General features: G+C 39.0%; 1 protein-coding gene across 7 annotated transcripts in view; it reads right to left on the reverse strand.

The window, feature by feature from the left end:
- The window catches only part of BBX (BBX high mobility group box domain containing), a 282,397-nt gene that overhangs the window by 184,585 nt on the left and 74,553 nt on the right, over window positions 1-23,259 (reverse strand). For 4 of the 7 annotated variants that reach the window (XM_033855865.2, XM_033855863.2, XM_033855861.2 and 1 more), the window contains one exon: window positions 13,198-13,275. The exons of the other annotated variants lie outside the window; for them this stretch is intronic. The gene's annotated coding sequence lies outside the window, so the exon portion shown is untranslated. The remainder of the gene's footprint in view (window positions 1-13,197; window positions 13,276-23,259) is intronic. 7 annotated transcript variants of the gene reach the window in all.

Here is a 23,259-nt window from a genome sequence, read left to right on the forward strand (position 1 = left end):
TAAACCAGAGAACTTACTTGAAATTTTTATCTTTTTCCTAACACTTAACCTTCTCCCACCATACAGATATTCTATAGTAATTTTCTTCTTCTTCCTTTTCACCTAAATATCTTCACTATTTTCATGCAAGTAGTTTACTATCATGACTGCCTGCCCGGGGCACTTTATGAGGTAGATGTGATTAGGCAACAGTCAGATGTGCTGAGTGAAATGGGGGAAGAGCCCAAAATGAGCCCAAGGGCTTGGAGGCCTGGGCAGAGGGACAAGGTGATATTGCCCTACTGTGGTGGAAACGCAGGGCGTCCTGTGGTTAGGGCAGAGGAGATCGCAGAACGGTTTGCTCTAGTCGGCAGAGACCCAGTTGTGACCTCTTTGTTACATGGAGTGAACCAGAAAAAAGTGGAGGAGACAGCAGGATTTGTGAGTCATCCCAACACGCACAGGCTAAACCTGTGGTTGAGAAGTGTCATCCAGGGTCCTCACCTCTGAAGAATGGGGAGGACAGGGGCCCCAGGACTGAAATCTCAGGGAACCTTCACAGCCTGCCTTTGGACATTTCCCTCATCATTTTGAGAACAGTCAGGAAAGAAGCATGAGGGCTCATTACCCATGACTGACACTGTTGAGTATTTTGAAAAGTTGGTGTGACCTGTTGTCCGGGGGGCCTGCTGATCCTGAAGTCCCCTTTCCCTACAGCACCCTATAGCCTGCCAGTAGCATAAACTGCTCTTCCACTTTTCCTTATGTTTACAATCCCTAAGCATTGCAAAAAAGATCTCTACATGCCAAAACATATTTCACTCACAGAATTACCAGACCATATCCTATTTTCTGTTAGAACTGGTTTAAAAGTGAAAAGATAAACTAACTGCTTTAGTGGGTAACAGAAATGACAAACTCATCAGGATGAGGCAAACCCTATCTGAAAATCTAGAATCACTTTCCCTACTCCTTACCCCAGAAATTTAAGTAGTTCAATTCAAATTAATGGAGGCAATATCAGCAACCGAAATAACCCCAAGTTTGGTTTTTTTCTTCGGGGGTAAGTTGAGGGTGAGGAGAGAACATATTCAAATATAAAGAGTAGCTGTATTTACTCTGAGACATTTGTTTAACTAATCAGAACTTGAAGGGGCCTCAGAAAGTTTCCACAATGCAGCTTCCTTTTGAGTCAATCACTCTCAACCCAGACAACAAAACACAATCACAGGAGACACTTTTAAAAATGCAGAGGCCCGGGCTTCCCTGGTGGCGCAGTGGTTGAGAGTCCGCCTGCCGATGCAGGGGACACAGGTTCGTGCGCCGGTTAGGGAAGGTCCCACATGCCGCGGAGCGGCTGGGCCCGAGAGCCATGGCCGCTGAGCCTGCGCGACCGGAGCCTGTTCTCCGCAATGGGAGAGGCCACAGCAGTGAGAGGCCCGCGTACCGCAAAAAAAAAAAAAAAAAAAAAAAATGCAGAGGCCCAGGCACTTCCTATCCTGAAACCACTAAAATGAGAATAAAACCACTTAAATGAGAATAATCAGTGAGGATGCCTGTGGTGGCTTTTAAAAAAAAACAAATCATTCCATACAGTGCCTCAAAAACATGTGCATAATTAGTACTAACTTAGGGACTACTACCTTGCATGATTTTTGTATTTATATTTTGGTATTCATATTTTGGGGGATTTATATATTCATAGACCCTGGATAGTTTTCAAATGAACAGGTTTAGAAGTTGTTTGTTTTTTACTTTTGTTTAATTTTGGTTTTGGTTTGTTTCCCCCTCATTAGCAATTAATTAGCATTACAGCTTCCTTTATGAAGAGGAAGTGCTAAGGGACAAAGCTACTGAATAACTGGGGAGCTTAGCTACTCACATCACCTAAAACAGACAGCCTCAGCTCTGCAAGCTCAGCACAAAGAGACCCACATCTTATCAGGAGAAAAAAATGCTTAACTACCCTAGAAATTGCAGGCTTCCCCAAGTTCAGATCAAACATTTAAAAAGGAAACATTTCACAATTATAAATAAATCAAAACACTTCTTTCAAGTTGGAGAGATCAAGGAAGTAGAAATGCTGTTGAGGAATATGGTAGTTTCCTATCTAGAATTTTTCTAGACAAAAAGAGTCTACCTTCAGGTACTGACACCTGTTATAAGAGTTTCTAATTTCTCAATGTTTTAAGTTCTCATTTTACTTTAATACTGGAAAGTAAACCCTGAAGCTCAGGTTTCAGTGCATAACAATGTAAGCGACACATCTGGATCAAAGAAATGCTAATATCAAATATAAAGACTCTAAAAATTGGTGATTGCCAATTATTTGATGCCACATCTACTTTTGTTTTGGGTTCAATTTTCAAAATGTTTCCTAATGTTCTGTGAATTTTATTAACTATGTCACAGCATTCACTGACATACTGAAAGTTCATTAAACTAAATGGAAATAATCTCAATGAACCCTAAAATAAGATGTTTCCTCACATAAAAATAGTACATATAGGAGAGAAAGATGAGAAAAAATTATTTAATCTATCTCAACCTCTTTGTTTACTGAGGGGCTTTCAAGTGACTAGTTTTATATTTTTATATCAGAGTTGGGAGATATTTTATTTATGAAGAAATTCTATGTTTTATTTTCATTCCAATGTAAGAAAAAGGAGGAAGCAAACACCTATTAAATACACTTTACTTGCACACGCACACAATTTTCATTTATAACCATCAAGTATTTAATTCAATACCTTTACTAAAAAATAAGGAGCCCTTTAAATCTTTCTGTACTGTTTAAAATTGTTGCAGTGAGCATTTTTGTCTGTTAATATAATTTTTTAAAATATGGAGCCCTCCAGTGGCCAAATATTTATGTCACCATTGAAAGAAAACCATTAAATAAGAGAGTTCTCGCCATGCTTTCTTTTTCACAACAAACAGAAATAACCATTGTACATTCTTGCTATTTATCATTTTCTAAATAATTTAGTAAATGTCCTCCTCAAAAGAAGCCATACTTATATCATCATCAACGGTAAGATATAGTGCGCGTAGAAAAGAAAAAAATATTTTGAACCTGTTTAACCTTAGAGAAAGTAGAACTTAAGTAATATACAATCACATACAAAAATGCATGCATCAGATTTAAAATACACTGTTTTTCCTCCACGATCACATGCTAGGTGGTAATAAAATTAAGTGAGTTCACTGTGAGTCAAAATTCTTGCTTATAGTATTTATCAATATTCTTGCCTCAAACTCTAATCACCCTAGCTTCTAAACAAATTAACAATTACAGGAACAGTTTGAAGACTTTCCTCATCAGAATTCTCTCTTCCATAAAGACGCATAAAGCTTCCTGTGCATTTGGGAAACATCTAGAAACTGATTTCTATTGATCGAGACCGGCAATGAAAAACACACTAATCAAACAGGTATTGCATAGGGTACCTACTAGCTTCCAGAAACTTCACTGGGATAATCTCATTTAATAGTTAAAATAACCCTATAAGATAAAGTCTCGGCCAGTCTCCGAGATGGCCCCCCCCGCCTCCTAGAAGTCCCCCCGTCCACACTGAATAGGGAACACCTGTGTAACCAACAGGGTACTGAAGAAATCAAAGAGAATTCTGAGGCTGGGTCACACAGAAGACACTGCGACTTCTGCCTTAATGGCTCTTCAACTCCTTGCTCTGGGGGATGCAAAATCATGAGGACACTCTGTAAGTCCTAAGAAAAGGTCCATGTTACTGGGAAGCTCATGAACCCTCCTGCCAACCAGGCACAATCTAGCCAGGCCTGTGAGTGAACCATCTTAAAAGTAATCCACCACCCCAGGCAAGGCTTCACAGGAACCCTGCCCAGAGTCACCCAGCTAAGCCACTCCCAAATTCCTGACCCACAGAAGCTGTGAGATAATACATGTTTTAAGTTTCATGTCAATCTGTTATACTTCCATAGGTAACTAATACAGACTGATGCTTCTACTGTCTCCATTTTACAGAAGAGCCTGGGAGTGTTTAAAACTTTAAATATATCTAGGAAGAAGGATATTTTTCTTTCTGTAGAGCTTTTCTACCTCTGTGTTATTATTTGGCCATTTCCCCAAAACATTTAACTTGTAATAGTCTGGATTTTCAAATCACCCATATAGAACATTTCTTCCAGCTTTGCTTGTTAAATAGATTAGCATCCCTAAACTTAAAAAAATTTTTTTAATTCTTCACAGAAAATAAAAGTATTGATTATATAATACGTAGCCTATTTTACTAATGATTATGTCTCAGCTTGTGTTCCAAATATGTAATATGGCTTATGTATAAGTAAAAATCCCCTTTTCTTATAATTTGCCTCTGTAGCTCAAGAACTAAGGCTGCTAACACAGCACATACAATTTGACTTAATTTATCTAAATGCACAGTTGTAAATGGTGGATAAAAAGCACTTCTTATATGCCAGAAGCTATTCTAAATCCTATTAAATATTAACCATTTAATCCTCACATCAACCTAGGAGGTAGGTACTATTACCCCCATTTTACAGACATATAGAGGTAAGGAAAGGTTAAGGAACTTTCTCAAAAACACACATAATCAACGGCAGAGCCACGACTGAACCCCAGCAGCAGTCTGGTTTCTGATCCTATGCTCTTAACCATGAGCCTATACTGGTTCTCCTAATCTCTATTTCACAAAGTACTATGGGTAGGAGAAAGACCATGTGCTTTGGAATTAGAGTTATTAAGCCCTTTATATCTGTATGATTTAAACATTCTAAATCTAAACATTAGATTTAGAATCTAAACATTCTAAATCCATTTTTCTCATGTGCATAATGGGGATAAATGGGTTGCATTTTTATTTTTATGAATATTAAATAAAAACATGAATAAAAAACACCCTGTATAATGCTGACCCATAATCAATATCTATTCGTGTTTTATCTTTTCCCCAAAGGCAGATTTTTTATTAATGCCAGTGAAGCTTAAGCTTCAGAGTCCTTCACTTTCACAGTCCAACCCAAGAACAATGTGCCTAATTGCATATTCATAACTCGTCTTCCTTTTCTTAAAAGAGGGCCTCCAAATTGTATGACCCTCAGACACCAACAAAACCTGGACCTACCTCTGCTCTTTCCATTAATTATCTCAACACTAAAGCAAGCCCAATGGGTTCCAGTCTGGGTAAGAGAGAGTAAATATACTCCACCTTGTCTGTCCCACTAAATGTAGCTATAAAACCTGGACAGAATATATGCCACAGCTATCTAAGTAGCAGGAAAATAATGGAAGAACAACAAATTCTGAAGTACCATCTTCTCCATTCTCTCGTGTGCTGGACTTTTAGCATTTCTGTGGTAGCAGAGAGACGCAGCAAAAACAGGAACCAAAAGGAACAAAAAATCTGAATAAGGGGAACCTTCATCTCTGATTGGTTCCAAGAGGGTGGGGGCAAACCCACCTCTTTATCCTCCCACCACTTACTCCCAGACACGGGTACAATCATGGGACATGCACAGTAAGACCATGGTAACTAAAGCCTCAGCTTTCCAACCAGAGAATCAAAATGAAAAGTGGGGAACTTCCCTGGCAGTCCAGTGGTTAAGACTTCGCCTTCTAATGCCAGGGGTGTGGGTTCAATCCCTGGTCAGGGAACTAAGACCCCACAAGCCTCAGGGCCAAAAAACCAAAACATAAAACAGAAGCAATACTGTAACAAATCTAATAAAGACTTAAAAAAAAAAATGAAAGTGGGAGATGGTAAAGAGGAGTTCTTTATTAACTCTTGGTCTCACACGCATGGATCTGACCCTAAGCAGTACACAAGGACATTGAGAACTGAACTACTGGATAGAGCACGGCTCAATTCTCAGATTGGCCACTGGGTGGCAAATAAGAAGACAAATCCAAATAACACTGAAAAGGCTTTCAAAACAGAACTGACCTAAGAAAACAATTCACAGATATCCAGCTTGAACTTGAATCCTGAACTTAACTGAATCAATTTCCTACTAAAACTAAAATATCACAATTTTCCATAGACTTTATTAAAAAACCCGGAGTCTCATAACAATCAAAATGTCCAGGATAAAACCCAAAGTCAGTCAGTGTATGAAGAAAAAAGAAAAATCTCAACTTGCATAGGAAAAGATAATCAACAGACCCCAATTCTGAAACAATGCAGATGTCAAAATTATTTGACAAAGATTTTTTTTTTTTTTGCAGTACGCAGGCCTCTCACCTTTGCGGCCTCTCCCGCTGAGGAGCACAGGCTCCGGATGCGCAGGCTCAGCGGCCATGGCTCACGGGCCCAGCCACTCTGCGTCATGTGGGATCCTCCCAGACTGGGGCACGAACCTGTGTCCCCTGCATCGGCAGGCGGACTCTCAACCACTGCGCCACCAGGGAAGCCCCTTTGACAAAGATTTTTAAAATCCTCCAACAAGTGAAGGCAAACACTCTTGAAGATGACAAAAAAAAAAAAGAAAGGACTTAAAGGTGGTACAGTGCTCTGGAAAAGTTTGGATATTCCTCATATAAATATGTGCTTATGATATAAATGTGCAATCCTACTTACTCCTAGGTATTAACCCAGGAGAAATCAATGCATATGTTCACACAAAAATCTCTACATGAATGCTTATGGTGGCTTTATTCATGATTGCCATAAATTGGAAATAACCTGATGGGTAAATAGATGAACTCTAATGCATATATAATGGAATACCACTCAGCAGAAAAAAAGAATGGGCTATTGATGCAACAACTTGGGTGAACCTCAGGTACTACAGTAAGTGAAAAAAGCCAGTCTCAAAAGAGTCAATTTGTATCACATGCTCCAAAAGACAAAACTATTATAATGAACAAAAAAAAACAGTGTTGGCAGGAGTTGGGGTTGGGAGAAGGGTATGACTACAAGTAACATAAGAAAAGTTGGAGGGGGAGGAGTGGAACTTTATAAATGTGAACATTGAACTGTACATAAAATCTATTCATGTTTTAAATAAGTAGAGTTATATACACCAAAAGCCAATTTTATTGCCAGTTAATCTAAAAAGTTTAATAAACAAAAAGTTTTAAGCCCAAAGTTTAAAAAAAATAATAAGTTGCTGGAGTATTTATGAATAAAAGCATTTGTAAGAGATGAGTAGTATCAATTTACTGATTAAAAGGACATTTGGCCCATTGCACTAAAACCCAGTGGAATCAACTAAACAGCATCAGAACTGAAAATGACTTAGAAAGGTGTAATCTTACCCAATATGCTTCCTGTTCTATTGTATACACAAAACCAAGACCAAAATAGCACATGGAACGAAAATCAAAAACACTGTGTCACTGTCAGTTACCAGGCATCAACTCAGGCCTTCAAACTGAAGGATATCCAAATTACCTGAGGTAAGAATCTCTCTGTCTTTGGAAGACCCATTCCAATGTTAATAATTCCACCTGGAAATTCCAAGCTATGTTCTCCATAATACCATCTTTGCAGTGTTTTCATCTTCTCTACCACATTAAGAAAAAGGTGAGGAAATTTTACTTCCAGAAAGGTGATACAAACATACTTATCCCTAATGCTCTCACTAAATACAACTAAAAACACTAGACACTACATATCAAACAATCATAAGACGACTCTGAAAGGAGGAAAAAAAGGCAAGCTAGCTAGGGACTTCACGACCCAAGGAGCAACACAGTTTTGAGATCCCTGGTTCTTCTTTTCACCCTGTATGTCCTAGACTTGGAACTGAAGAAGCCAGCAACCCAGAAATGCCAATGAGGCGCAGACCAAAAAGTCCCAACAAAGGTCTGCTCTCTCCAGCCAAAGGACCAGGAAAGCCTAGCAAGACAGAAAATTTTTAGACAACAACTGTACTACCTGAGACAAACATGACAGAAAAAACTATGGTCCCCAACACCCACAATGGAGGAGTGTGTTAGAAGGACGAGTAGGGAGGTGGGATTTTCATCCTATCAGACAGTAACAAGTCCAAGTCCTCCCTCGCCCCCTCCATATAGAGAGTCAATGGAGATCATGTGCAGACATAAACTTTCATCTCCCACCTAGCAGTAATAATGTTTCCCTCTCTTTCCCCACTTGGGTGGTATCAGAAGAGGCCTAGTGAAGACACATCAGGATTTTGACCACTGCCCAGCAGTAAAGAGGCCACCACTGACCCTGACCCTTGGTGTCAGTGGAGGCCATGCATAAAGCAGTAATGAGACACTCCTGACCCTTCCAGCTGCAGTGGTATCCTCAGAGGCCTACTGACGAATGGGACCTCCCACCTCTGCCCAGAAGTACCAAGGAGTCCCTCTCTACCTTGGATGTCAACGGAGGCCAAGTGGGGAAAACTAGATTTCTCTTCCAACCTGGCAGCAATAATATGGTGCCATTCCTTCCCCCTGCTACAGCAGTGTCAGAGGAAGTCAGCTAAAACAGGAGGTTTATGTAAGATCCAAAGATTCACAAGATAACGCCCAAAATATCCAGGTTTCAATTGAAAGTCACTTCACATACCAAAAGCAAGACTGTCTCAACTTGAATGAAAAAAACAAAACAAAATAATTAACAGATGATAAATTAAAGATGAGACGTTAAAATTATCTGACAAAGATTTTGAAGCAGCCATTATTAAAAAAATGTTTCAGTGAGCAGCTGCAAACATACCTGAAACAAATGAAAACATAACATGTCTCAGCAAATAAATAGAAGATATAAAAAAGAACTAAATGGAAATTTTGGAACTGAGAATCACAATAACCAAAATTTAAAACTTAAAGAATGGGCACAAAGGCAGAGTGGAGGTGACAGAGCAAAGGATCAGTGAATTAGAAAAGAAAACAATAGATATTACGCAACTGGAACAAAAGAAAGAAAAATTTCTAAAAATTCTAAACAGAGCCTCAGGGATCTATGAAACAATAACAAAAGTTTAAAATCCATGTTATTGCAATCCAGGAAGGAAGGACAAAAAAGGGTAAGGCTGAGAAAGTGCTCAAGCAAATAACGGTTGGAAACTTTCCAAATCTGGCAAGCAACATATACCAAGATACATCATAATCAAACTAGAAACCATGGAGATAAGAAGGCAGTGGCAATTTTTCAAGTGCTTAAAGAACAGAACTGTCAACCAAGAATCCTATACCCAGTGAAAATACCCCTCAGGAAGGAAATGAAAATAAAGACATTAGCGGATGAAGGAAAACTCAAGAGAATTTTCACCAACAGACCTAACCAAAAAGAGCAGCTAAAGAAATGTAATAAACAAAAAGGAAAAAACAAAAGAAGGAACCTCAGAATATAAAAAAGAAAAAAGAACATAAGCAAAAATATGGGTAAATACAATATGCTTTCCTTCTTCTCTTGACTTTTCTAAATTATTTTTGATGGTTTTAACAAATTATAACAGTGTCTAATACAGTTCTAAATGTATGTAAAGTATTTAAGACACTTATTATAAATGCAGGAAGTAAAGAAAGAGGAAGTAAATGTACTAACTAAAAAGCCAGATTGGCAGTGGGTTAAAAAACATGATCTAACTATATGCTACCAAAAACTCACTTCAAATATAGTGACATAGGTAGGTCAAAGTAAAAGAATGTAAATGGCATATCCTGCAAACATTAATCAAAATAAAGCAAGAATGCTATATTAATCAGAAAAGTAGACTTCAAAGAAAATCACCAGACACAGGGAGAGGGACATTAAGGGCCTCATGATAAAAGGGTCATACCACCAAGAAGATACAGCAATCCTATAATATGTATGTACTAATAACAGATCTATAAAATATGTAAAATAAAAACCTATCGAACTGATATGAGAGTGTGAGACGTCAACAAACCTCTCTCAGGAATTGACTGAATGACTAGAGAGAAAATCAGAATATACAAGATCTCAACATCATCAAACTACAGGATCTAATCAACATTTATAGAACACTTGACCCAACAACAGCAGAATACACATTCTTTTTCAAGTGCCCAAGGAATACATACCAAGAAAGACTATATGCTACCCTATAAAACAAGTTCATCAACAAATTTAAAGAAATTAAAATCTTAGGAGTGTGTTCTCTGATCACAATAGAATCAAATTATAAGTCATTAACAAAGATAACAGGAAAACTCCTTAACGCTTGAAAACTAACAATATACTTACACATAATCCATGAATCAAAAGTCTCAAGGGAAATTTTTTTAAAAACACATTGAACTGAAGGAAAATGAAAATACAGCCTAACAAAATTTGTGGAAACTAGCAAAAGCAGTGCTGAGAGGGGAGGCTGTAGCACTCTTGCAGCTTTCTCTTGGAAAAGAAAATCTTCCAAATCAGTAATTTAAATTCCCACCTCAAGAACCTTGAAAAAGATCCAAATAAACCCAAACAAGTAGAAATTAAGGAAATAATAAAGAGATGAAATAAATGAAATTAAAAATAGAAAAATGATTTTGGTATTACCTTGATACCAAAACCAGACAAAGATAGTACCAAAAAGAAAAACTATACAACAATATCCCTCATTAGCACCGATGCAAGAATCCTTAACAAAATATTAGCAAATAGAATTCAACAATATATAAAAAGAATTATATAGCATAACCAGAGATTTATTTCAGGAATGCAAGGATAGTTCGATATTCAAAAATCAATTAATATAATCCACCACATTAACTGGTAAAAAGAGAAATATCATATGATCGTATCAATTGATTCAGGAAAAGTACTCAACAAAATTCAACATCCATTCCTGATAAAAATCTTCAGTAAGAGGAATTGAGGAAAATTTCTTCAATGTGATGAAGAGCATCTAAAAATAACGTATAGCTAACATTCTAACACTAAAATATTGAATGCCTGTTTCCTAAGATCAGGGACAACGCAAAAATATCCACTCTCATTACTCTTATTATGTAGTGCTGGTAGTTCTGCCAGTACAGTTAATCAAGGAAAGGAATAAAAGGCATATAATCCTGAAAAGAAGAAATAAAACCATCCCTATTTGCAGATGACATGATTGTCTATATGGAAAACTCCAAGGAATCTATAAAAACAATTTCTAAAATGAGTATGTGAACTTATAAGGTCATGAGTTAAACATACAAAAATCAATTATATTTTTATTTATGAGCAACGAACATATGGCCATCAAAATTAACGTTTTTATATACTAGAAGTAAACATGTAGACACCAAAATTAAAAATACAATAAATACCATTGGATTTCCCTGGCAGTCCAGTGGTTAAGACTCTGCGCTTCTAATGCAGGGGGCACGGGTTCTATCCCTGGCCGGGGAACTAAGATCCCACATGCCGCATGGCACAGCCAAAAAACTAAATAAAAATAAAAATGTAATACCATGTACAGTAGTTTTTAAAATGAAGTAATTAATTGTAAATCTAATAAAATAAAATATATAAAATATGTAAATAAAATAAAATATATCTAATAAAAATATGTCCAACACACAGACATCCAACACACGGATGCTGAAAAGTACAAAATGCTGATGAAAAAAAATCAAAGATCTAAATAAATGAAGAGATACACTGTGTTCAAGAAATGGAAGACTAAACATAATAAAAATGTAAATTCTCCCCAAACTGATATACAGATTTAACACAATTCCTTTAAAAAAAATTTCCCAGCTAGATTTTTGAAGATGCAGTAGATAGAGACAAGATTAGTCTAGACTTTATACAGAAAGGCAAGCAACTAGAATAGCTAAAACAATTTTGAAAAAGAAGAATGAAATCAGTCTATCTGATTTCAAGACCTAATATATAGCTACAGTAATAATTAAGAATGCATGATATTGCTGGAGGAGCAGACACAATAGATCAATGAAACAGAATAGAGAATAGAGAACCAGAAATAGACCCATATAAATATGCCTACCTTATTTTTGACCAAGGCACAAAAGCAACTCAATAGAGGAAGGTTAGCTTTCAAACCAATGGTGCTGGAGCAACTGGACATCCATAGGTCCATCCAAAGGACCTCAAGCTAAGAAACACATCTTATACAAACATTAACTCACAATGAATCATGAACTTAAATGTCAAACACAAAACTATAAAGAGAAAAAGAGGAAAAAAAAAGTCTTCAGAATGTAGGGCTAGGTAAAGAGTTCTTGGACTTGGACTTGACACCAAAAACACAATCCATAAAAGGAAAAAGTGATAAACTGAACTCCAACAAAATTCAAAACTTTTGCTCTGCCAAAAACCCTATAAAGAAGACGAAAAGGTAAGATATAGATTCGGAAAAAATATATGCCAACCACATATCTGACAACTATTATCTAGAATACATAAAGAACTCTCAAAACACAACAGTAAAAAAACCCAAACAATCCAATTAGAAAATGAACAAAATTAATGAAAAGACATTTTACCACAGAGTATACAGTTGACCCTTAAACAACACAGGGGTTAGGGGTGCCAACCCCCTCTCCCCACCACACAATCAAAAATTGTGTGTGACTTTACTGTCGACCCTCCGTGGTTTCAACCAACCATAGATTGTGTAGTACTGTGTTAACATATTTACTGAAAAAAAATCAATGTTTCAGTGGACCTGCACAGTTCAAACCCACATTAAGAGTCAACTGTATTGATACACACACTTGCATGAATCTCCAGAGAATTATGCTGAATGAAAATAAGTCAATCTCAAAAGACTATGTACCATACAACCTTATTTCTATAACATTCCTAAAGTGACAAAATTACAAAAATGGGAAACAGATTAGCGGTTGCAAGCAATTATAAAGGGGGAGAGGGCAAGAGGGAAGTGGATGTGACAATAAGAAAGGCAACATGAGGTACCCTCGAGGTGATGGAAACGTTCTACATATTGTCTGTATATATGCTGATACTCTGGCTGCGATATTTTACCATAGTTTTGCAAAAAGTTATCACTGGGGGGAACATGAATAAAAGGTACATGGGATCTCTCCGTATAATTTTTGATAACTGCACATGAATTGACAATTATCTTGAAATTAAAAGTTTAGTTAAAAAACTATAAAGCAATAGTGATACAACAACAACAGCAAACAAAAAGCAGGTGAGAAGTGTGTACTTCTTCATGTTCTCATTCTTGGGGTAAGAGTCTCCTTGCAAGGCCTTGGACTAGGATTACCAAGTCAAATTTACTCTCACTCTACATTCCTCCTTAGCTAACATCATTCATTCTGGAGGTTTCAATTACCTTACGCCATTCTTCTCTTCAGAAGTCCAGCCAACAGATCTGCTTCTCTTGGGGCTGTCCCTGTTTCGGTAGTTGTCACTATATCATCAATGCATCAGATGTTACTGTTAATGTGTGGTTTCCTCTGTCTCACTCTCACACATCTAGTCAATCATAAAAACCATTAATTCAAGTTTCTAAATACATGGTAAATCAGTCCATTTCTTCTCATCTTCACTGCCACCTCCTGGTCTAAGCTACGACTATAACAATCTCTTGACTGACTTCTTCATCCCCATTTGTGCCTCCCTCAAAAGCATCCCTCCTGTAGGAACCAAACTGATCTTTACAAAACATAAATACAAACCCCTCACTCTCTAGCTGAAAATCTTTCAATGTTATCCACTATGCTTGCAGTAATCTCATCAAAGCACACAAGGTACCACATATTCTGGTTTCCACCACAATGATTCCACCCTTCTCGCTCTTTTCTAAAATCCAGTCATACTATTCTTCTAGTTTCTCCTCGACATCCTGCTTTTTCTCACCTCAGGGCCTCTGCATTCCCTCCCACCACTCCCAGCCCAATCTACCTAATTTTCTACTCATCGGATCTTATCTATCACTTCCTCCAAGACAGGTTTTCCTGAACCTTCAGATGAGGATAGGTCCCTTATTGAATAATGAAAGAGATACCTATACAGTACTGTACAACTTCAAATAAATCTAATTAAAGTGTTTTAATAAAAAGAATCAAATAATTCTAAGATTCATACAAAGATAATATCTAAGGTATAAATAATATATTTCAATTCACAAGTCATACATATTTGCTTTGGTGATTTATTTAGGTTAATTTAGACCTACTTGATAAAGACACTTAACATCCATTTTCTTTGGAACTTTCTAAATATGAAATACAATAGTAATAATTCTCCTAGTAAGAAGCTTTGTCATTCATAGTCAAATCTGTGACCGTGATCTCAGATTTCTAGCCTGCAGAACTGTGAGAAATAAATGTTTGTTGTTTACAAGCCACCCAGTCTGTGATACTTTGTCATAGCACCTTGAATTGACTAAGACAGAAAACTGGTACTCAAAGTGTGGTGCTGCTATAACAAATACCTAAAAATGTGAAGTGGCTTTGGAACTGACAGTAATGGGTAGAGGCTGGAAGAGTTTTGAAGTGCATGCTAGAAAAAGCCTACTTTACAGTGAACAGACCATTAAAAGCTATTCTAGTGAGGGCTCAAAAGAAGAGCTGCAGAGAAAGCCTCAGTCTTGCCTAAAGAACACCTAAGTGGCCTTGAACAGAATGTCGGTGGAAAGATGGACAGTGAAGGCCATTCTGATGAGGTCTCCGATGGAAATGAGGAACATGTTATTGGAAACTGAAGGAAAGGCAATCCTTGTTAAAAAGCAGCAAAGAACGAGGCTAAACTGCCCTCACGTCCTAGTGTTTTGTGGAAAACAGAGCTTGTGGTTCTATCTTGTACAAGATAGAAATAGCCAACAAAACTGGCTATCTGGCTGAACCTTTTTCTAAGCAAAGTGTTGAAGGTACCATCTGGCTTCCCTCGAATGTTATAGTAAAACGTGAAGAAGAAAGAGATGACTTAAAGACAGAATTTGCAATCAAAAGGGAAGCAGAAATTTAAAATTTGGGAAACTCTCAGCTTATCCATATTACAAAAAATAAGCAAGCATGTTTGGGAAAGACCACTAAGGGTGTGGCCAAAAGACCTTTTGATGAGAAGATGAGTATCCATATGAACCAGGGGTTTAATCAGCCACCCCAGCAAGAAAACTGCAATTTGAACCCGAGGGGAAGGAGACAGGAACAAATGAAGGTTGGCTGTCAGACTTCTTGAAATTCATAGACGGGAACCATAGAGCTATTCTGCTTCAAATGTGTGATATTCAGCACGAGGTAATTCAGAGATCATCAGGGCTTCCGGCTCAGTTTCAAAAGTGGGGAGGGCATAACCTGGGTTTCAACAGGCCAGAAGACTCCCACCCAAAGCCATGGGAGACAGACCCCTCCCCGGCAGAGCTGTGGGGAAGTGGCTATCTTCATCTAGATTTCAAGGGAAGGAGCCACTTGGAGGCACAAGACCCAAGCAGAAGGCACCACGGCAAGGGCAAGGCCACCAGAGACCTCACCAGGGCAGTGCCCAGCAGAGCTGTGAGGGCGGGGCTGCAGGTCCCTACAACTCCAAACCAGCAGAGCCACGGGTGTACCATTCCCACCCTGGAGAGAGCCTGTGGGACTGCACCCAGCAAAGCCCTGGGGGCAGGGACGCTCTAGTGTGTCCAGAAAGTGGGGCTCCTGCCTCAGTGGGCCTGGCAGGCAGAGCATCAAATTAAAGAAGATTATTCTTGAGCCTTAAGATTTGATGCTGTTTGCCCTGTTGGGTTCTGACTTGCTTAGGAACTATCACCCCCTTGTCTCCTACTTCTCCTTCTTAGAATGGGAGTGTTTAACGCTATGCCTGTACTACCATTACAATCTGGAAGCACATGATTTGTTTGATTTCACAGGTTCACAGCTAAAGGGGAATTTGTCTCAGGATGAACCATCCCTTGAGTCTTACCCATACCTGATACAGATGATATTTATTTATTTAATTTATTTTTTGCGGTACGCGGGCCTCTCACCTTTGTGGCCTCTCCCATTGCGGATCACAGGTTCCGGACGCGCAGGCCCAGCAGCCATGGCTCACGGGCCCAGCCGCTCCGCGGCATGTGGGATCTTCCCAGACCGGGGCACGAAGCCGTGTCCCCTGCATCGGCAGGTGGACTCTCAACCACTGCGCCACCAGGGAAGTCCCACAGATGATATTTAGATGAGACTTTTGAGTCAACCGTGGAACCAGTTAAGATGCTGGGACTACTGGGATGGTGTGAGTGCCTTCTGCACGTAACAAGTTCATAAATTCTGCGGGGCCAGCAGCAGGATGCTCTGGTCTAAATGCTTGTGTCCCGCTCCCGCAAATACATGTGCTGAAATCCTAATACCCAACGTGATAGTATTAGGAGGTGGAGCGTTTATAAGGTGCTTAGGTCATGAGGATGGAGTCTACATGAACGGGATTACTGCCCTTTAACTGGCCATTCTGTCATGTGAGGATACAAGAAGTCTGGGATCCAGAAGAGGGCCTTCACCTGGCCAGGCTGACACCCTGATCTCAGGCTTCCAACCTCCAGGACTATGAGAAATAAATGTTTTTTTGTTTATAAGCCACCCAGTCTGTGGTAGTGTGTTACAGCCACCTGAACAGACTAAGACAGACTTACTCATTATGAATAATTTAGCAACCAGTGCACTATTTTCTGGCAATTTTTCTTTGCCATTTTATGGGCTTTAAGGGCAACTTCATACATACATACACACACACACACACACACACACACACACTTTGTTAGAGTTGTTAAGTTTACTGTGTAAAAAGCAACACGTGCTTTGTAAATAAATACTAAAAATTGAACTTAAAGTTTAGGTTTCTTTCTGAAGTATTCTTTCTAAAGTTTGATAAGTTCGACTTAGTTTCTTAATTGTAAAAACAACAACACCAGAAAAAAACATAGGAAAATGACTGTTGGGATGTGCCATGTAAAAAGAAATTTGTTTGAAGCTTTAGAAAATATGTCTATATGCACTTTCTGAATAGTACCTTAGAGAGGTTAGGGCTTTAGAGCTTTACATTTTAAAATTCTACAAGAACTGAATCTGTATTTCCCAATTTCATGTTTATTTTCCAATACCCCATGTTGACTTAAAATTACATATGGACACTTGGTACTGAGTACTACTCTAGAATTAACTAATTCCACTAGTAATCATACCTTCTTCTATTTGTCATATTACAGTTTTCAACTGTGCTTCTGTATAGGTCATGCACACATAGTTCATAGTTCTGTATACATTTATATGTTCATTTCCTGTTAAATACATCTAGTTAAAAGCATCATTATGAAGCATAAAAATAATGAATGGGTCATGAGAATGGATTTCAGAATATAAGATAAGAGTAGCCATGTAAAAATACAACCACTATGTTTTGTTTTGTTTTTTTGCGGTACGCGGGCCTCTCACTGCTGTGGCCTCTCCCGTTGCGGAGCACAGGCTCCGGACGCGCAGGCTCAGCGGCCATGGCTCACGGGCCCAGCCACTCCGCGGCATGTGGGATTCTCCCAGACCGGGGCACGAACCTGCGTCCCCTGCATCGGCAGGCGGACTCTCAACCACTGCGCCACCAGGGAAGCCCCAACCACTATTAATTGATGTAAAATATGCTTACAAAACAGGAAATAGAACTTGAGACTACTGGGTTTTGCAAAAGAAGCAAGGAATACTCTAAAAGTGCAGCTTCACAGGGTATTAGTGTTTATATTTTACCAGCCTCAGGTTAATAAAACTGGGCTGTTTCCAAACTGTGAAGGAGGACATACACTCAAACCTGTATTAACCAAAAAGCTGGAGAAGTAGCTTCGTTTGACTGACTAAATTTACTTATAAGGCCTTTTGTTTTAACTACTGCTATTGAAAAACTTTCTAAAATGTATTAAGGAATACTTTCTTGCTTTAGTAAGTACCCTATAGTGAATATAATTAAATCACCAGTGACTGACTGCAAGTCTTATACATTAGGGTCAGCCTTGTGAGCATCAGTATTCATTGGACCCTAATGAAGATGTGCACATTCAGGCTAAATGTATACAGACTGGCCCTAGGCTATTCATTCTTTGGGAGCTCGTCTTTTTAAAAAAAAAAAAAAAAAACTGAATTGTTTAAAATCAATATTTCAAAGGGGAGGAAAGGAGCTTATTTTCTTGTAAGTCAAAAACCAGGAAAAATAAACCTGGTTATCTGAGCTTTTACTATATCACTGGAGCTTTCCTAAAGTAATAGGTACTCTTGAAAAATCTGTTCCATTTCAACACTTTTAAGGAAATAAATGCCCAAGGGCAAAGCTGGGGGAAAAGAAAGGTTAAATCCAATTCCTATATAGAGAAGAAAACAATATTGAAGAAAGCTGCGCAATATCCAGGTATTTACTATGTACTAAGTATGCTTAGGTACTAAGTACTCTGCTAAGCACTATGGCTACAGGAAGCCTTTTGTGCCTGGGCCTCAGTTTCTTCACCTGCAAAATTAAAAGTCGAGCTATAAGGGCCTTCCCTGGTGGCGCAGTGGTTGAGAGTCCGTCTGCCGATGCAGGGGACACGGGTTCGTGCCCTGGTCCAGGAAGATCTCACATGCTGCGGAGCGGCTAGGCCCGTGAGCCACGGCCGCTGAGCCTGCGCGTCCGGAGCCTGTGCTCCGCAACAGGAGAGGCCACAACAGTGAGAGGCCCGCGTACCGGAAAAAAAAAAAAAAAAAAAAAAAAAAAAGTCGAGCTATATATGCCTCTCGTTTAATATATTAAAACTTCCCATGCTGTGATTCATTACGAACAAAGTGATAGTACTCTACTGTGACCCACTGCGTGTATGTGTGGGGTTCAGGGGGTGGTGAAATAACTTTCCAAGGGACCTAGGATGCCTGAACTCCTAAGAATACTATTCTCTACAATTAATTTAGGAATGCTGGCTAGTCATTTTAACCCTCTTTTATTGGGCAGAACAGTAAATTAAGAACAAATAAAGAGCTGATTGGGCTATGTGTTATGGGATTAAATATTAAATATCCCAAAAGAGACAGTGAAGCATCCGTGGAGGCCTTATTTCCTTTCAGTTTTCTTTGAAGTCTTATCCTAAAAGACAAATGGTATCAGCACTTGCAGTTTGATCCACAGAGCACTGGAGTGAACATGAGCAGGGCTGGATTTGGGTTCTAGCCTTGACAGTAGCAAACTGTGTGATCTTAGACAAGTCACCTGCTCATCTGCAAAATATTGTCTTCTATTTGTGTCATTAAACAAGAAAGCCATGACAAATTCAGTGTATTTCCTTTTAAAATAAAGATATTACACAAATAGTTCAGGAGAATGCCCTGGATGTATTTTGATTTTGGAAAGGCATTTGACCAAGTATTGAATACAAACATTAAGACAGACTGCACAGTCAAATGGGTTCCTAACTTTGAACAGCAAGCTCTGAGTAATGAATCAGAAGAAATGCTGGAAAGATGGACTGAATTAACAAGATTAAATTTAACTGTAGATTCAAATGAATGGCCTAGATCACTCTTTAAAATCGCAACTATATGCATATAATAAACTTCTGGCTTTCAGTTTGGATACATCAGTCTCCCTGTGTGGAATAACTGATTCATTGGGTTTTCTTCTTATGTTTCCCAAGTATAAATGTAAACCCTGGTACTACAGTGAAAAAAAATCCACCAAGCATGGAGTAGAAGAGGCCTGACTTAAGTACAGTTCATGTGAAAAAGAACAAAGCTTGAGCTGACTTCGAGCTCAACATGAGTCAACAGTGTGATATGACTGCCAAAAAAGTTAACGTAAGCTTAGCCACGAACAACAGAAGTATAGTGTCCAGAACAAGAGAGTTGCAGCTTTACTGTATTCTCTGCATGCTGTGCTGGATACCACACTTCTAGAATGATAGGCTCCATCCCCAGGACACCCTACTTAGGAGTGATACTGACAAAACAAGCACAATTCCATGACAGGAAGTGACCAGAATGGGAAAGGACCTAGAAAACAAGCCCTCGAGACTGAAAAAACTAAGACTATTTCTCCTGGAAAAGCTAAGTCTTGGGGGAGAGATACTGAATATCTGATGAGCTGCTGGTGACAAAGTTCAGACCTAATAGGACACATAGCAAAGCAGATTTGGTGTCATACAAACAGTACCCAAAACAGAATGGGCTGCTTCAGCATTGGGGACACTCAGGTAATGCAATTGTTGTCAACTCTGGCTACACAATAGAAAACACCTGGGAACAGTTTTAAATCTATCAATGCCCAGGCCCCACCCCTAACCAATTAAATCAGAATCCCTGGGATTGGGCCTGGGCAATGGTAGGTATTAAGAGCTTTCCAGGGGTTTCTAGCATGCAGCTACACTTAGGAATGACCAAGGTAAATACAGTCAGGGTGGCTACCTGTCTGTGTGTGGTATAGTGTAGAGGGGATTCCTTCTCAGAAGCCTGCATTAGATTTAACTTGTTAACATTATCCTCTATGATCATGAAGATTAGCTCTCTTTGCAAATATTTGAGAAGAAATCAAGTTTAAATGGCACAGTCTCTTAAAGGGAAGAATTTAGGTTGAGTTATAATAGCTAGCCTATTCTATTCGTGAATAACTGCTTTCAGTGATTTAAGCATTACCATCTTTGAGGAAAAGGACAACAGTATCGGCATGTTTACACGTTGATAAATTTAAACAATTTAATTCCAAAGTTTGTAAAATAAATTTAAAATATGCTAACATTCAAGAGTTCTCAAGTTAATTTCATGATAAAATATTCTTAAAATCAAGCAGAAGCTCCCTTGTAGTTTGAATGGTCTCTGCCACTAGTAGCTTATCAGATGTACATGATAAAATGTTGTATTTTCCTACTTTAAATATTTTCTAAAATGTTTTATAACATAATAGCCTGGACCAATATACAGTCCTCCGTATTTCCTCCAGTGTTGGTTATATTCTTATTCTTAATCCTACTCTTCTGACCACTGAATAGAGGCATTTATACACATTTCCTAATCTCCTTTGAAAAAGATACATCCAGAGCCTTCTGGTCTTAATATAGGTCAGGCAACTACTGTAGTGGGTGGGGTTATGAGTCTAAATTTTAGTGACCCCCTCCAGATTTTTCCACTTACATATAACACACCCTCTAAACTTTAAAACTTTCACTTTAGGTTACGGTAAGTCATCAACCATTTCCTTTTACTTTCGCATCTGTCAATGCAAAAAGCTCCAAATGATCTGAAGCTTCTTCTAGGCTACTCAAAGTCTCTCTCATTAATCTTTGTCATGTGGTTCTAAATAACGAGAGAGATATAATGAGAGAGATATTAAACAGGATCATCTTGTTTACAGACAACCACCACCAAAAGAGTCTGGAATAACGCCGTGGATTTGACTAGATGGATTCAGGGTGAAGGAGCTTTTCAGGAGTCCTGATGTGGGGACCAAGCATACAGTTAACATTTTACCAATAGCTGGCTAACTGTACCACGTTCCAAGTAATGACTGCCCTTTCCATATCAAAACACTAGAAAGAACTACGACCTTACAACCATCTGAGCAGCTGCTGGGTGGACAGTCTGCTCCACAGCCAACAGTCACCTTTCCATTTTTCAAGCACATACCTCTCACAGAAATGTTTTCAGTGCAGCAGTCTACAGAGCTGGTTATAACACCGGCACGATGTGACAACAAAATTCATGATGATTTTGCTTTTTTAGCCTGCCCCTTTTTTTTAAAATTCTTCCCTCCCCCTTCATCCCGCAAAGAAAACCAAACCAATGATACTTCCACAAAACCTGACTCAGACTTATGAATATAATGCTTTCAGTGAAAGCAGACCAGCTTTATAGGAGAACAGCTTTCATGAGAAGCAGGAAGCTGATCTGAGCAGCAGAGAGCAGGGATGGGGCGGAGCAGAAAGGAACTGAGCTGGGGGGGAGCGAGCACAGACCGTCCTGGCTGCTTCTAGTTACTTATCAACAGTTTCAGCTTATAGCACAGATTTATGAACAGGGTGAGCATCGGTCCTGCCGTACCTTTTCTTTCTTTTACGAATCTCTGTCAATCTGGTAAACTATTACACGGGATAGTGAGGCCTTACAGACTCGCCAGAGCCCAGTTGCAGGGAAATGATGTAAGCTTCCCACCTCCCACCAGCTCCTGCTCTGCCAATCCACCTCTATTCTGACCTGTTAACATCCCCTCCCTCCCCCAGTGCCACTGCCGTGGGGCGCCCCGGGCCCCAGGCTCGCCTGGCTGTGTCCTACTGTGCAGCAGAAAGTATTTGCCAGGGGATAAGGAGCATTTTTGTTTTGAGAAAAGTCTTCAATGAAAAAAGTAAATACCTCTCTATTTAAACAATAATGCTGAGTTGACAAAAGCTAGTCCCCAGTCGCCAGGAGAAATAATATTAAATAGGATGGTGGTAAAGAATGCAATTTAGCAAAAGGCAGCAGAAAGTGTGATGCAGCAATGGGTATAATAATGGGAGTTAGGAGACACCGGTTCTCCTAATACCACCTCGATGACCTTGAACAATTGGCTTAATCTCTCTGGTTTCATTTTCTGTAAAGGGAAAGAGTTAACGTAAATTACATCTGAGGTCTCTTGTGGTAATTTTATGAACTGATATGCAAAAGAGACAAATCGGGGAAAAAAGTAATCTGACTGTTGCCAATTGTTTGTTGTTTACTCAAAATTGCACACAACTCCTTACACTGAGCTATTTAAAATACGCTTTGCCAAGGTGCTAGTAAATGTGAGTAGGACTAGCAAAAGATGTGTAGGAAAAAAGTTACAGGCAATTTGAGTGTTAATCCTGACCTGGAGAATTTATAGAGAATTAGGATTGTGAAGATTCATTCTCAGGAAAAGATGATTTATTAACATGCTTAGAAGCAATTAAGACCTTTAACATTAACCTAGACAACATAAACTATTTACCTTGGCCAGCACTGTTCTAAGTTTACAGGAGTGTGTGTGTGTGTGTGTGTGCGCGTGCACGCACACACACACACACACACACACACACACACACACACATCGGGGGAGAATTTTTTTTTTAATTAAGAGCCCACTGGTTACTAGGACAACAGTCTTCAAATTAGGTTAGGCAAACTCCTAGAAGTGCATAAGACTTTCTAAGGGGTATGAGGGGTATGCAGGCACATAGATGGTAAATCAATTTCCATATCAACCTTTGTAAGTACACTTATCTGCCTGAGAATGCCCCTAGAGAGCAGGTTCACCTGTCTCTTCCCCTCTTTTCCTATCCCCCCTCTCCCACTTTACAAAATCAAGGCACATAGTCATTCATCACAAATGTCACTCTGGGGCATTGCTTAAGGTAGGAAAAAACCTCTGAGCAGGACATAAGGGTACAATTAGAAATACTGGTAGCGGTAGCGAGGGGCTTCCCTGG

This window comes from Tursiops truncatus, chromosome 4, assembly GCF_011762595.2.
Source record: "Tursiops truncatus isolate mTurTru1 chromosome 4, mTurTru1.mat.Y, whole genome shotgun sequence".
NCBI classification, from domain to species: Eukaryota; Metazoa; Chordata; class Mammalia; order Artiodactyla; family Delphinidae; genus Tursiops; species Tursiops truncatus.